The sequence below is a fragment of the Acomys minous genome, assembly GCF_964271855.1.
Source record: "Acomys minous genome assembly, chromosome: 8".
Lineage (NCBI taxonomy): Eukaryota > Metazoa > Chordata > Mammalia > Rodentia > Muridae > Acomys > Acomys minous.
In genome coordinates, this window is record NC_140489.1 from 94,800,392 (window position 1) to 94,811,559 (window position 11,168).

Consider the following 11,168-nt stretch of genomic DNA (forward strand, 5'->3'; position numbering starts at 1 on the left):
TTACAAACATTAGATGGTCAGAAGACGTTCTTTTTTACTTTGGTTCTAAGATAAGAACACTGCTTACAAGGAGAAAGTTCTGAGTTATTGGTGGCACTAGTGATCTCCCACTTAGTAAGTTTCTTTGTACATTGTGGCCATCTTATTTTATCTGTTCTCAACAGGCAAACCTTATCTTCCCTTATTTCTATTTTAATAGCTTTTCAAATGCTTCTAGTCCATTCATGCCTAGGAAGAAGAAGATACTGGCTAACTATTTTTTTCCTCATGGATCCCTAGCAAAGAGATGGGATGTGTGTAGCAGTGGTGTCCATGGTTTTCAGAGAATGTCTTTGTATTTGCATGTGTGCATCTATATCATCAAATTACGGCTGTGGGGAGATGATTACAGAAGAGACATGTCAATCATTTCCATCCAAATCAGAGCATGAGAACTGAGCCCCAGAGGGAGAATGTTTTTCTAATAGCCGTTCACTGAACTATTGAAGCCATGGCCTCTGTGAGTCTCCACCTGAGACACCTTAACCCACCATGGTAGGTTCCCCTTTAGGAAGCTGTGAGGTATTGAATAAATCTTCAAGGGTCCCCAAGTCTTTGTCTTCATTTGTTAAATAAAGATTGAGGATTCCAGGAATTATGTGTTAGGGCCCCAATTCCATCCTAGCACCCAGAGGCTCTCAGCATCTTAGCGTTATGGGGGCTTGCAAGCATGGTATTCTGGAGGCTAAAATGCCTGAAGCAGACACAGAGAGTCCCTGCAGCGTATCAATATAAACCATCCCTCTCTCCCAACGCTCGAATGTGCTTATCAGCTTCCAAACTATGAATAGCCTGAGTTGTGTCAGCATAAACAGGAAAAAAGAGAACAACACAGCAAAAACCGAATTTCTAGTCAGCCAATCTAGCTCTTTAAGCTGCTGGCTTTTTTATGGAGGCTTTGTTTTCAGTCTTGCAAGGAGGGGAATACAGACTTCTCTCTTCTTAGCTCACGTGTTTCAAGGACTAGAAGACTTGACTGGGAAAGAGAAGCAGGAAAATAAGAGTGGGAACAGGTAACTTGGAAGTCGGCCTGTGCTCTTGGGAATAATATCGTCCTAGGTTTGGTCACAGGAACAATTAGTAGATGGAAGGCTGGCAAGGACTCCAGTCCCTCTGTAAGAGCGAAGTAGGAGGCGGCACCCTGGTTTACTCAGGCTACCTCTTACAAGATGCCAAGGTTCACTGGGCCCAAGAAGTTATGCTCTGCAACCCATTTTTTTTTTTTTTTTGAGACAGTGATGGCAGAACAAGGAAGAAATTGAGGAAGACATCTATTGCTGTACAATGCAATGCTAGGCCCTTGTGACACACTCACTCCTTTGTCTTCACATAGAGGACTTCATTCTCTTTATTTTTTTCAAGGAAGAATCCCAGGAATGAGAGTACATATGTGAAGAGATGCCATTTACCTTTCCACCCCAGCCCGCATGGATACCAGGAAACATTCTTTACCATGTTAAGTCAGGAGGGTTATTTTTTTACCTTTATAATCCAAATGCCAGGAAAAGTAACATTTTTATGACTTGTCACGTATTGGAGAAAAGGCTTATCAGTTTAACAGAAAAGGCATTAGCTATTGAATGGCAGGTTGACTCATGGCCCCCAGTGCCATCCAAGTCCTAGAAGTTGCAGACTGTAAATGCTGCCTGTGAGGCAAAAGGACTTTGTAGATAGATGTGATTTATTAGGGTTCTTAAGGTAGGAAGAATGTCCTGGATTAGTCAGCCAGCTCCTAAATGCAAGCACAGTGTCTGTATAAGAGTGGGGCAGAGAGGAACATGACTACAAAGGACACATATAGTGCTGGAACTGAAGCTAGCTGCAACACTGCTAGTCTTGGTAATAGTAGATGCAGTCAAAGCCAGGAAGCTGGAAAAGGCATAGAAGCCATTCTTCTTTGGAGCGTCCACAAGAATCACATCTCCAGGTGCTTTGATTTCTGTCCAATAAAGCACATTTTGGATTCCTGGTCTCCATAACATGGCTTGGTAATTCCATCACTTTATGAAAATTCCCTACAGTGGCCATGGAAACCAATGTGCAGAGGAAGATAGACTTCTAGGCCACAAGGACATAGTCTCACTAGTCACATGTTATTGCATGCTCTCCATGCGGACTAATCATATCTATTATTGTAGCTTAGGATTGGTTATCAAGTATCTTCAGAACAGAGAGATGGTGGGTGGAGGTCGCTGGTTATGGTTTTGGCCACCAAATCTGAGCATCTGGTGTATAGAGGCAGTAATGTCTGGGTTTTAGTGGTGGTGAATTTGCATGGTTGATTGACAGGACAAGAAGGTGTGTCCGTATGTGCGTGTGTACATGCATGTGTGTGTGTGTGTGTGTGTGTGTGTGTGTGTGTGTGTGTGTGTGTGTATGTTTTCATGAGGGATATCAAAGTGAAAACATTAACTAGGGTCACTTAGGAAAGGGAGGAGTGTGGGAATAGTATCTCACTGTTCCTTGTGTACATGGTAGAACTCTCTGTGCCTTTGCCTCCTGGTAGAAATGAACTTAGTAGGGTAAAGGGTACAAAGGGAGCACTGCCCAGGCATTCTGAGCAACGCTGTTCTACACATGGACATGTAGGCGATAGAAACAACTGGAATGCATTGCGTTGCACAACTCTGCTCCAAATTGCTTATTCCAAATTGAACCCAGGGCTTTGTTCATGTTCCACAAGCCTTCTACCAATTTAGTTTCATTCCTGTATTTTTTTTTTTCCTAAAACTTCCTGAGGGAGAGAGTAGTAGTGCAATTCCTTGTGTGCAGTCCGCTGCGGGGTTCTTTGTTCTCATCTTCTCACCAATCCTCACCAGGCTTTTAACTTTAGGGCTCATTATCTCTTATTTGGCAAGGAAGAAGCCACCGTTCAGAGCAGGGATGCCAGCGGTGCTCAGCCTTCAGTGAGCACTAGCATCTCGTAGAGGAGGAGTTTAAATACAATTAAATACAATTCAAATACCACTGCTGGAGTTCTGAATTCTTGTCTGAGACAAGACCCTCAGAATTTATTTCTAGAAAATTCTCTGATAACATTGATATTGCTTGTCGGGGCATCATGCTTTGCTTTCACAGCTTCTTTGGGAGTCAAAGGTGGAGCTTAGAGCAATTTGAGCCCTAATTCTACCACGTGAGGGTTCCCCTCTGGATCTGTCTTCAGGTTCTCATGTAGCCTGAATACTTCTGGACAGAGACCTGTGAGTAGAGTGATCAGGCTTGAAGTACATCCTATTTACTGCTCTGTGGTTCTTTACCTGTGGCCAAGGGAGAGAAGCAAACGCCTGTTGGGCCAAGGGCAGCAGCGGGCACACTGTTGCCAAGGACTAGAGTTCCTTACCTTTCCTTAATTCTCCATGTGCTTATGGGAAACAAAACAGAGTATTGTTAATTTTAACTGTTGTTCTATACATTTATTGTTTACCATGCTCGGATGAAATGGCATAACCATTGGGAGAGCACAGACTTATCTGTACAGATCGTTGACTATAGACAGTTGAAGAGCTGTGTTCTCCTGCAACTAAAAACTTGTGATAAATTTTAATAGCACTGCATTCTGAAATATTGGGCATGGCTTGGGTCAGGCCTGATTTTTTACATAGCTTTGAAAATTTATTTCTAGCTCTGTTATAAGTACTAAATGTGCTCATTGTCAAAGATGTAGAAGACACGGCTATACGTGGCTCATGGTTACTATTAAATGTTGCAGACTGAGGATTATGCTGGAAATGGGAAGGTAAAGTGAAAGTTTTGGGAACCTTGGGAAATGAAAAGGTAGAGAGAGTTAGAAGATGGAGTCAAATATCAGGCTGTTGACCTCAAGAAGGGCGTGGGTGTCTTAACATAACCTGGGAGTGGAAGTAGGTTCTGAGGCCCAAGCAGGCAAAGACATGGAACAGTCAGGGTATTTCCTGGATGTCTGGGGAGGTGAGGAAAGGGAGGCCTAGATCCTGGCACTTATTGTGAGCTCAGAATTACTTCCTTGCTGAATACAGAGGATGTGGCAGACTTAGCGGATACAGTCCACATGGAGAAGGATTTGTGGCAGGAGTCAGAGACCACAGGCCAAGCTGAGCAGCTGTCTGTTGATGCGTGGATTAACTGGGACATAGCCACTCCCATCCCATGGTATGTGCTCTGTAGCCGCTGATTCAAGTAGGTGCCACCAACCTTAGAATCTCCAAAAGAGTATATTATTGTCACTGTCTGGGTCTTTTTATTGTGTGCATGCGTATGTGTCTGTCTGTCTTTCTCTGTGTGTGTCTGTGTCTGTGTCTGAGTGTATCTGTCTGCCTACCCCCTCCCCATGTATGTGTGTGTGTGTATGTGTGTGTGTGTGTGTGTGCATGTGTGTGTGTGTGTGTGCGTGTGTGTGTGTGTGTGTGTGTGTGTGCATGTGTGTGTGTGTACTAGAGGGTCATCCCTCTAGTACACTTTCAGGAGTAAGTTTTTGCCTTTGATCTTGTTCAGACAGCCTCTGCTGCTCTTTGGACTGGTTGTCTCTAAAGGTCCTGGGTGGTTCTCTTACCTTCACCTCCAGTGTCCCCTTAGATGTGCTGGGATCACAGATGTGAGCTATCATATCCAGCTTCTCCAGCTTTGTGTGAGCCCCAGGACAGCACTTAGGTCATCAGCTTGGGAGACATGTGCTTCTCCCTCCTGAGCCTCCTGTCTGGTCTTCTCTACTTTGGCCTAGGTGAGCCATACAAGGGAAGACTAGGCTTTCCTAGTAATGGGGAGCAGAAATATTTGAGGAAAATGTTGAACCCACTCTATGCCTTGGGGTTTTGCCTGTACTTTTAACAGCTTAGGATGAACCCTAACTTTCATCTCTGCAGTCTTCACAGCACATTCTCTAGTCCTCTCAGACACTGATACCCAGAATGTCACTACATAGATGAGTCATGACATCGCTATTTGCATAACCTAATAGGGTGACTCTCACACCTTTGTGAAATTTGAGTGTGGGGTGGTTTCTCATCTTTATCTAGGAACAAGAAAAGGTAGGCTGGCTTCCCAGTCACTTTTAATTGCCATGAGAATCTATTACAGATAAAAGCTTGCTCCTTTCCAGTTCCAGTAGCTAGTCATTTGAATGAATACTCTCACTCCCATAATTCCCCTCTCAGTAGGGGATGGTTCAGATGACTGGATAAGATGGTAAGCTAAGAAGCTATAGACCAATGGCTTATTTTTAGCTCTACTTGTATTTTGGCTTCAATTTTTCCAATATAACAATAATCATAATAAAAATTACCATTCACTGAGTGACATTAATAGCTCCCCACCCACCAAGAAGCAGTAGAGCATAGTCAAGATGAGTTTGAATCCTGCCACTATTTACTTCTTACCTTGTAACCTTGGGTGAAGTATTGAAAATCTGTGGACCTTAATTTTTGTGTGTGTGTTTTGTTTTGTTTTTGTTTTTCAAGACAGTGTTTCTCTGTGTAGCCTTTTGTTTTGTTTTTGTTTTTCAAGCCAGGGTTTCTTTGGCCTCCCTCTGTAGACCAGGCTGGCCTTGAACTCACAATGATCCACCTGCCTCTGCTTCCCTGAGTGTTGAGATTTACACAGCTGGGCCTTAATTTTCTATTCATCAAATTAAACTATGCTTTCTAATTAAATAAAGAAATATTTATGAGATACTTGAAATGGCATCTTTATATAAGAAGTGCCATTTTAAAGTCATCTAAAAATAAGTAAGTCAATAATATAAAATAAAATACTGGGTCCTTCATAGCTCCCACAATTCCTCAGAGCTGACTAGGTGTGGTCCTCCTTGCATACTGTCTTTAAACTAGCATCAATGTTGCAGGGAAACCTTTAGTGTAGCAAATTTATTACCTGGGGTAACAGCTGCAGGAGGTGGAGTTGTTCAGTGTGACAGAGCTGGTAAGGGAAGGAGCCCGCATCACTCCCAGGCTTCTGATGCAAGCAGCCTCCCTTGGCAGGCTTAAAGCCCTGGATTTCATCAGTGGCTGCCAAATGCAGATGATCTAGCCAAAGGGTCAGTGGAGGATGGCTTCATAGTGAACATGTAGAAATGGTTTAGGTGAGGCTCTCATATGCATACACAGCTTGATTAAAAAGTATATTAAAATGTTAGTGGGCTCAGGCTTAGATAAAGCAGATCATTTCTAATCTGAGATTAGGGTAGAGAAGAGCTGTTGGCTGTTTTGCTATCTTCCAATGATCGCATCTGAAGATTCCGCATCATTCCTGGCAATCTCTCTTTCTGGTTCAGCTGAGAAAAGAGCTTGTCAAGTTCTGCATCAGGTGTGCCGTTCCAGACTGATTTCATGTCTTCTCAGCACAAGGAGAAGGCAGACATGCAGTTGTCACTCACCATGATAGTATTTTTGCAGAATCTGCTCGTGTTGAAACAACACTGAGCCTCGTGTTGTGGTGGTTTTCTACTATCATTTATTTAAAGCCAGTTTCGCCACCACTCAAGGCATCCATCATGCTGTTCTTAGCACTGGCTCTCAGCGAGTCTCTTAAAGGTTGGTGGTTATCATTAACATAGATGGTGAGCACTGTCATAGCCTGCTGAGCAATGTGAAAGTTCATTTGCTTTCTGGTCACATTGTTTGCTATGGGGATTTTATATCATAAATGTAGAAAGATACATGTTTTTACTGCTGCCTCCTAGATTATAACCTCCTCCCTTTCAGTGTTGTCCCTATGCTGTCTTCTACACAGGGACACCATTGGAAAAGGTAGACCAAGGGACTGCGGGGAAAACAAAAAGATGCTCCACTCATGCAAGGAATTAACATCCCTCTTGTGGGCTTAGGAAACTAATTGAGCTCAGTCTTGGGGATCACAGTGGGACTCCATCATCCCAAGGCAAAAAGGGAAGTGGTTCAAAGGTTAGCCCTGTGTGAATTCTTCAACAGGGTTGGACTCACTCACGGGGACTGCCCCGAATGTGATGCAAAGACTGTGGAGGGAGTGGTGTACTCCCCTGCTCATGTAAAGGGAACACACTTGGTGCAACCTCAAGGAGGGCCAGTGGCACTCATGGCATCTCTACTCACACTGTTGGGCTCTCACACGTGGCTCACAGGCATACCCCGAAGGGTGGACCATTGCTGATTTGGAACCTGGAAGTCATTATCCAGTGTGAGTGAATCTCCTAAAGTCAGTGTCTTGGGAACATCTTAGCAGCTTAATTTCATGAAAAAATTATATCCTGTGGTGCTACCGCAATCTGCTTGTCAGGATCCTCTCACAGAACCAGAGCTGGGCCACAGCATCCCAGTAGATCTTATAGGCTCAGGTCTCAGCCTGCTTCAGGCATTTGGTTGACCTTTTTATGAAGCAAAACAGAGGTTTTCTAATATTTTCTGTAAAGGACCAGATAGTAAATATTTTAGAGTGAAAGCACTGACATAACTCTCCAATTCTGCTGATGTTTTGATATCATGTGACAGTAGCCCTGGACAGTTATAAATTAGAGAGTGTGGTGGTGTTCCAAAAAAAGGTTTACTTACATTTGTCTGGGCAAAATTTTCAATCCCTGAGGGCACAATTGTAAAGTGTCCTGGAAGGGACAACTGGTAACTATTGCTATGAGCTGATGGATGGATAGATAGATAGATAGATAGATAGATAGATAGATAGATAGATAGATAAAAGGACAAAGCAGCAATGGGGAAACAGTAGTTTTCATAAGATTTAGAATATAGAAGAAAGTATTTGGTACTGAAAGATAGAGTAGTGTGTGAAAGAACAGGGTAGAAGCAGAGAAAACAAGTACATTGGTGCAGTCGGAGCAGAGCGAATGTAGGAAGCTGCTAAAAGATTTTTAAATGCTGAGATTTTCTTGGGAAGACTAAAAGAGGAAATTTCTCTAAAAAGGTTTTTTTTCAGACTATACAAACGTGGGTATGTTTTTTACTAACATAAAAACCTTCTATGATGTGCTATATCCTATACTCATGTGATTTTTTATTGGTATTTTTTTTCATGTATGTCTTGGAGAGCCACTTTAAGTATTTTTAATTTTTTTTTTGGAGCAGAGTTAGATGGTAAAAATCTGCATCTTTTAAAAGGTCACCTGATATTTAATGGAGGACAGTCCAGGGCAGCTCAGCTGAGAGTGATGGTGACTCGTAAAGAGGCTGCTTCAGCCATTGCCATGTGATGCGTGATGAGAAACTGCACCAAGGCAGAGCCACAGGAGCGGAGAGGATGAAGAGACTAAAGAGATGGCTGGGAGGTAAGCTGCCTCTGCTTGGTGGCATTTAGGTGTGGGCAGAGATGAAGTACAATATACTTCAGGAAGGACCAGTTGTTTTACTTGGGCTATTAGGTGGAGTTTGAAATTGTGTGTTAAGAGGAGGAACCCACCACCATTCAGGTTTGTTGACCCATGACTGGCATGAAAGGAAAGCCACAAGACACACTGCAAGTGTAAACTGTGTTTTGGGTTGCCGTTGAGAGGACAGCGTTTTAAAAAGCAGTGGCTAAGACCTAAACCCCTAGACTGAGGTTATAGCCATCGCCAGCTTCCTGAGGCATGAAAACAACCATCAGTTTCTTGGGCATGGAGAACAGCGTGTTAGACGGATTCCTCTAAGCCTTCCACTTCTGACCTTCCTGCTCCAAGGTGCACAGAATTTCCCCTAACCTTGAGCATGCTCAGAAAGAAATGCTTGCCTGGAAATAGCCTTTGCTTTATTATAATAGCAAAGGACGTGTCCCAAGGAGGAGTTGGCACAAGTCTAGGCACATTTTGAGCCACGTACCCAGTGGCAGATGTATACTGAAAGTCTGCCCTCTGTTGCAGAAAAATCATGAATATTTAAAACCTTTGGAGGGAAGATGTATGAATATTCAAAGTCTTCTTCAGAAGATGTATGCACCTACATTCCTGGCTCCCCTACCTATAAAGTAGTCCACTGTGTTTCTCTGCTGTAATGTGCTTCCTCTTCGACCCCTGTCTGATTCCGCGCTACAGGAGATGGGTCTTTCACTGCAGCTGTGCACTAGCATGGAATAGAGGGGACAATGAAGGTCTCTGCCATAACAGGTTATGCTCCTGATGACTGTGAAGAAAGGCACATCGAGAGAGAAATAGGCACCTCAATTTTCATGTCCTGCCCTTATCTGCTTGCTGAGCAGGGAGAGACCGCTGACCTGGTCAGTTAGGAACATTGATCCTTCTTCAGGCCAGCAACGTTGAGTTTTCAAGTGAGCAGGCGTCTGTCTTAACGAATGAAATGAATCAAACAAATACAACTCTACTATCTGTGGTCACCCTGTATAGTGTGGTTGAGGCAGGGTTTGATCCAGGTGCGGGACGAATGACCATCTTTCCCTTCCCAGATCACACAAGTCCAACTCCCCTACTCTACTCACAACATGATTATGTTTCTGGATGCTGTCATTCAGCATCCAGACAGAGAGCAGCTCAAGGGAGAAGGGTTTATTTGGGCTTATGGTTCATCAAGAAGGGAAGAGCCCATACGGGAGCTGAGCTGTCTGCTCATAGCCTTTCAAAATAGCACCACCAGCAAGGGAATCAAGTTTTCAAACACATGAGCCTTTAGGGGATACAGTGCATTCACATCACAATGGCGGTTAAGGGCTGGGCTCTGGATACAAAGACCTAGGTTCGTATCTTCCTTCTGTAGTGCGTGCTCAGCAATTGGCTCAATTTCTTGTGCTTCATTCCCCCTAACCTCAATTTAGTGTTACTTTCCCTAAAGACTGTTTATGAGGTGTAAACAAAGCAATATATGCGCAGCACTTGAAATACTGACTAGCCAGCAATGAGCACTGTGCAAACACCATGGCAAGCTACTAAAGGCTGCAGGACAGATGGGTTACAACTCATGAGGCTTCCGACTCCATGAGTTGCCTTCTTCTCCTTTGCTGGTGTGCTACTGTTGAGCCTAACACTCTCTGGAATGGGACAGAGTGGCCGTATTTTAGAGGCCTATAATGAGGGACATTTGGATTTTCAATCACTGGTCTTTGCTATATTAGATTTACTGTTTCTGTAGGACCAGAACACTGTCATTCAAGTGACTTTTGGCCCTTCTTATTGATTTATTTAAGCAAATGATAAATTTCTCCTAAATCACTAGCAAAGAGAAAAATGAGTCATCTCTTGGCTGGATTTGAACCCAGCTGGGCTGATGTACGTGCTGTGTGACACTGGTGGGCACTGAGAGAGTTAACGGGGCAAAGGGGATGTCGAATTTTAGGGACAACATGCAATTATGACTTATTGCTTTTCTGAGATGTTTTTATTGGAAATGAAAACCAGAGCCTGAATACGAAGGCAGAGTAGCTTGCCTTCGGACTGTGTAGCTATAAGGAGCATTTGCCAAGGAGGGCATGGGGGGGGGGGCGGGAGGACGCTATGCACATCCTCTAAGCATTTGATTCACACCATGTGGCCTGCACAATAAATAAAACTAATTTATCATTTATGTTCCCATGATCTAATTCTGTACCATCTCCAGAAATAAATAAATAAAAAACATACTAGAAGAGTAGAAAATCCTTTCTCAGGACTCCTTTGCAACCATGAGTGAGTGTGCGGATGTGGCGGGGAACTGGTTGAGGTGGCAGGTCACCACTGCTGGTAGGAATTTAAGTGTAGTGACTCAACCAGAGAGTTCCTGGCAAGGAGTTGTATGTACCTAGACCTGGGTGTGTGCAGCCATGCTGGGCAGCCTGGAGGATCCAGACTCAGTTATAATGGTGAGACTTTGAATGTCCCATTACTCTGAGAAGGCACAATTAATAGTCATGCATGCTTTGAGAGGAAGACAGTAAGCATAAATCGGTCTTAAGGAAAAGACTGAAGAACTTTAGAAAAGCTTGATAAAGCTTTTGAGAAAAAGAAAGTGGCCTCTTAGAATATATAAAGTTGGGGTAAGCCTAGAAGCATACTCTTTTTCTTTTTTTGGGTGTCCTAAACATTTACTTGCTGCCTTGGTTAGGGTTCCTATTGTTGCAATAAACACCATGACCAAAAAGCAAGTTGAGGAAGAAAGGGTTTATTTGGCTTATGCTTCCATATCACTGTTGTCATTGAGAGTCAAGGCAGGAACTCAAACAAGACAGGGACCTGGAGGCAGGAGCTGTTGAAGAGGCCATGGAGGGGGTGC